Here is a 6,000-nt window from a genome sequence, read left to right as displayed (position 1 = left end):
CTATCTATAAACTTGTACTTAAATACAAATCCACATATACATATGTTAAATTTTAGAGTATGTTGTTTGAGTTAAATTGAGTAAATATCCAAATAAGAATTCGGATTCGACTGTCGTATTTGTATCCGAAGATATTCTAATTTCTATCCGAATTCAGACAAAAATATAGCAAGTTATGACATTCGTATTCGTATCCGTGTGTATTTCATCCGTTTTGGCCACTAAGAACGGCAACAGAGATCCTGGGAACCGCCATCATCACGCCGCCCATTAACACCTGCTCTGCGTCAGTGCGCGGGAACACCGAACACTGCTCGCTGCTAGGGGTAGTGGCAGTATGTGTCGCGGTGGCAGGAACGGGCCCAGGAATCAGGCGAGAGGGGATGGAATGGAATCAAAGACGGAATCGATCGCGATTAGATATGGCAATAGGTATTCGAAAACTAAAATTCGATGGTTTTTTACTCTATTAGGGTACGAGTTTGGATCAATTTTCATACCTATAGGTTTGTTAATGGTCATAAATCTATACCCGGCAGGTTTATGAGTACGGGTTTGTTCCTATAGTATTCAAACCCGTGAACTCATAGGTTTTTTAAACCCGACCAAATCTAGTACATATTGTCATTTTATTTTATAAACGAACAACAAACTTGTTATTCCTTATTTACTTCCTAATTTTTATCAACGGATGAATGTATCAGTAGTCAGTGAGAGTGTTGCTTGCTTGCTATTATAGTTTTTACTAGTGTCATATATGTGATGGACAGATAACTTAGTACAAAGTCACTTAATTATACAACTTATTATTTGTATTTCATTCTCTCTAATAATAATTTTTATACCAAATCATGAACTCGTTGTTCATTACATAAAATTTGGATCATGATCTCATTAATCATTACGATACTTATTGATTATGGGAGCAACAAGTATATTGGAGATGAAACCCGCGGGTAACCCATGGGACCCGCTAACCCGATGGGTACGGGTTTGGGCAAAATCTCAAACCCGTCATGGGTACGGGTTTTTTTAATAGGCATAGATATTTTTCACAGGTACAAGTTTGGAATGGCACGTTAGGGCATGTACAACCTAGACACTGCTGCACGGTACTCCAAGTATAAGACACAACTAAAACACAACATAATACAGTGGTCATGTCTAAAACATGTGTCTTACTATATTCATTGTACCAATCAGAGCATTCAATAAATTAAAGTGACCAATCAGATAGTCTCATATCTCGAATATAGAGCTAAGACACTGTGTCTTCATCAAGATACATGTCTTAAGATTTTTCATATTCACACCCCTAGACACACTCTAAGACACAACTTAAGACACCTATTGTACATGCCCTTATCATCTCTAATCGTGATGCGCGCCTTGGACGACACGAGGGAGGAAACTATTAACGTGATACAGGCGAGGTCGTATCACAGTCCACAGACACGGTAGCCAAGGCAAGGATCCGGCACTGTACTCGCCACCGGCATGCAAATGCATCATTTGCGATGGGTAAAAGAACAGATCGTGGCCGCAGCCCCAGTAAACGCATGATTACTGTCTGCCGTTGTGAATTCGGTGCCGGCCGGACTCGACCGCTTTCAAACGGTGGCGGCCTACTTTTGATCGATCATTCTCTCCTCGCACTTCTCTCTCATTCTATCCCATGTGGAGTATGTGACAGCGCCTACTTGTCTTGTGTGCAGCAGAGTTGTTTAGCCTGTCCGTTTACGTGATCTTGGTTGCCGAGGATTCTAGGTACCGGTACAGGGGCACAGTGAGGAGAACGATAACACACTGTCCTAAATTCGGTTTTTTGTCGAGTTTTTTTTCGGCACTCAGTAAAGAAGATCTTTATTAAATGTCAAGCAAAAAACTTTTGGTAAAAAACACTCGGTAAAAAAGTTTTTCGTCGAATATTTTATTTTTGACACTGTTTTTTCAACACTAGGCAAAAACAATTTAAAATCACATTTTAAAACCGTAAATTAATTCAAATAAAAAATTTCAACTATAAATTTGTATAACTCGTAATGATGTACAATTTATATTTTGATCATTTCTTCATATGACAAAATAAAAAAAATTTGTTCATAAAACCTATATCTCTCTGAAAATACGAAAGAGATGTATAAGATTTATGCATATTGTTAGAACCATCATGTGAGATGAACAAATAACCAAATAACCAAAATAAACTTTGTAGATCTTGAGAAGTTATAGAATTTTGTAGTTGACAACCTTTTCATTTGAAGTCATCTTGTCAATGAAAATTACGTCTGAATTTTAAAAATTTAAAATTTGAATTTTGAAAACGACCTCGAAAGAAAAACCATCAACATAAAAGTTGTAGGTATTAAAGAGATATGAAACTTTGTTAGTTGACAATGTTTTGGTTTGAAATCATCTTGTCATGCAAAACTATGTTTGAATTTTAAAATTTGATTTTTTTCAAACTACATCGGATGGAAAAATCACCAAAATAAAATTTGTAGGTCTTGAAATATAATGAAACTTTGTAAATGACAATTTTTTGATTTGAAATCATCTTATCATTGAAAAATTCGTATGAAGTTTTCAAATGTGAAATTCAAATTTTACAAACAGCCTCGGATGTAGAAACTATAAAAATAGAACTTGTAGATCTTGAAAAGTTATGAAAGTTGGTCACGTTTCCAAATGAATTCATTTAGTGCCTTAAATAATTAAATTACTCTTGGTTTGTTATAGTACATGAGGAATGAAAACGTAATATAGACATAATTGATGTAGTAGTGTAGTGGTAGAGAAGAGTATGCGTGAGAGAGGTTGCGAGTTTGAATTTCACCATTCACAAAACATGTAAATTTGATTCAAAATAATAGTGAAAAATGATAGGACGATGAGTATGGTAATGGTAGTGGTTAGAGAGTTGTTCCCATAATTTAAAAAATGTTTTGCTGTTTTTTTAGGTTTTTCGATTCTTAATTTGCTAAGTGATTTTCTTTGCCGAGTGCTTTTCGAGTGTCCGAAAAGGTACTCGGCAAAGAACCATTTGCAGAGTAAAATAAACACTCGACAAAGTCTTTGCCAAGTGTAAAATGACCTTTGTCGACACAAGTCCGGTAGTGGCAGTTGGATTTTTGCTTTGCTCTAGAGAGGTTAGAGAACCTAGAAGTAAATCGTTCACCTATCTTCATCAACTTAAGTTCCTAGGTTAAACTTGTCGGGGACCATAATTAGGGGTACCCTCAAGACTCCTAATTCTCAGCTGGTAACCCCATCAGCATGAAGCTGCAAAGGCCTGATGGGTGCGATTAAGTCAGGGACCAGTCCATTCGAGCGACTCGATCGCGCCTCGCCCGAGCCTAGCCTCGGACAAGGGCAGCCGACCCTGGAGGGTTTCCGTCTCGCCCGAGGCCCCCCCTCCAACGGTGGACATATTTCCGGCTCGCCCGAGGCCCTGCCTTCGCAAAGAAGCAACCCTGACTAAATCGCCGCACCGACCGACCAAGTCGCAGGAGCATTTAATGCAAAGGTGACCTGACACCGTTATCCTGACGTGCGCCCTCCAGCAGAGCCGAAGTGACCGCCGTCACTTCACCGCTCCACTGACCGGCCTGACAGAAGGACAGCGTCGCCTGCGCCACTCCGACCGCAGTGCCACTTGACAGAGTGAGACTGACAGGCAGTCAGGCCCTGCCAAAGGCACCATAGGAAGCTCCGCCCGACCCAGGGCTCGGACTCGGGCTAAGTCCCGGAAGACGGCGAACTCCGCTTCGCCCGACCCAGGGCTCGGACTCGGGCTAAGTCCCGGAAGACGGCGAACTCCGCTCCGCCCAACCCAGGGCTCGGACTCGGGCTAAGTCCCGGAAGACGGCGAACTCCGCTCCGCCTGACCCAGGGCTCGGACTCGGGCTAAGTCCCGGAAGACGGCGAACTCCGCTCCGCCCGACCCAGGGCTCAGACTCGGGCTAAGTCCCGGAAGACGGCGAACTCCGCTCCGCCCGACCCAGGGCTCGGACTCGGGCTAAGTCTCGGAAGACGACGAACTCCGCTTCGCCCGACCCCAGGGCTCGGACTCGGGCTTAGCTCCAGAAGACGACGAACTCCGCTTCGCCCGACCCCAGGGCTCGGACTCCGCCCTGGCCTCTGCCGAACAACCTCCGCCTCGCCCGACCCAGGGGCTCGGACTCGGCCTCGGCCATAGAAGACAGACTCGACCTCGGCTTTGGAGGAGCCTCCACGTCGCCCAACCTAGGGCGCAGGCCGGCCACGTCAACAGGAAGCGCCATCATCACCCTACCCCGAGCTGACTCGGGCCGCAGAGAACAAGACCGGTGTCCCATCTGGCTAGCTCCGCCAGATAGGCAATGATGGCGCCCCGCATGCTCTGTGACGACGACGGCTCTCAGCTCTCTTACGGAAGCAAGAGGACGTCAGCAAGGACTCAACCGCTCCGACAGCTGTCCCTCCGCCAGGCTCCATCGCTCCTCCGACGGCCACGACTTCACACCAGCTGGGTGCCAAAATCTCTCTGGCTACCACATCGGCATGTACTTAGGGCGCTAGCTCTCCCCCGCTAGACACGTAGCACTCTGCTACACCCCCATTGTACACCTGGATCCTCTCCTTACGCCTATAAAAGGAAGGACCAGGGCCTTCTTAGAGAGGGTTGGCCGCGCGGGGACGAGGACGGGACAGTTGCTCTCTTGGGGCCGCTCGCTTCCCTCTCCCGTGTGGACGCTTGTAACCCCCTACTGCAAGCGCACCCGACCTGGGCGCGGGACGAACACGAAGGATGCGGGATTCCCACCTCTCTCTCACGCCGGTCTCCGGCCGCCTCGCTCCTTTCCCCCCTTCGCGCTCGCCCACGCACTCGACCCATCTGGGCTGGGGCACGCGGCGACACTCACTCGTCGGCCCGAGGGACCCCCCGGTCTCGAAACGCCGACAGTTGGCGCGCCAGGTAGGGGCCTGCTGCGTGTTGACGAACAGCTTCCCGTCAAGCTCCAGATGGGCAGTCTCCAGCAACCTCTCCGACCCGGGACGATGCTCCGTTTCGGGAGTCTTGGGTTCATGTCCTTCGACGGCAGCTACGACATGATACTCCTTCCACCGCCGCGCGACAACGACAATGGCGGCCGACAGCCCGCCCGCCGGCGGCGGAATCGACGACGTCTTCTCCGCGTGGTGGAAGAACAACATTCGAGCTCGCCCCGTCCTCTCCCCCGCCAACGGAGGAGGAGGCGGGGCAACCAAGGCCAAGCAGGAGGCCGCGCCTCGTCGGCTGTCGAGCGAGTCGACGTCCCTAGCGCCCCAACGGGGGGGCGCGTCGGGCGTCGACCTCGCGTTTGAGACGAAGGCGAGCGCCGTCTCCCCGCGACACACCAATCCCGAGCAAGAGAACGACGCCAGCACGCTCGCGGAAGGCTTGCTGGGCGTCACCCTCGTACCTGAGATGACGGTGCAGTCAGTCCCCGACGTGACTTCATCGCCGTTTGTCGACCAAAAGGTACCGACCGATTCCCATCCTACGTCATTTGGATTCAGCCTCAACCCGCCTAGCGACCTTGCTTTGGCGGGCACTCTCATAGAGGCGAGATCAAACCCTCCGGGGTTTCGCATGCGGTCGCCTTGGGACCAGCTGACGGACGTCTCGACCTATGGGCCCTCTGGGTCCGAGGAAGACGACGACCCCAGCATCTGTTGGGATTTCTCTGGACTTGGCAACCCTAGTGCCATGCGGGACTTCATGACCGCATGTGACTACTGCCTCTCCGACTGTTCCGACGGTAGCCGCAGCCTCGACGACGAGGACTGCGGCCCAAGCCACGAATGTTTCCACGTCGATCTAGGGGGTCCCTCCGAAGGCAATCATCTCGGCATGCCGGAGGACGGTGATCTCCCTAGGCCGGTGCCTCGCGCTGACATCCCGCGGGAGCTAGCTGTGGTCCCCGTTCCGGCGGGGGGTTACGACCCACAGCTTGAGCAAGTCCGCGGGGCGCAGGC

Source organism: Zea mays, chromosome 5, assembly GCF_902167145.1.
Source record: "Zea mays cultivar B73 chromosome 5, Zm-B73-REFERENCE-NAM-5.0, whole genome shotgun sequence".
In the NCBI taxonomy this organism is placed as follows: domain Eukaryota; kingdom Viridiplantae; phylum Streptophyta; class Magnoliopsida; order Poales; family Poaceae; genus Zea; species Zea mays.
The sequence above is the reverse complement of the archived record's forward strand: the minus strand, read 5'-3'. Positions refer to the sequence as shown.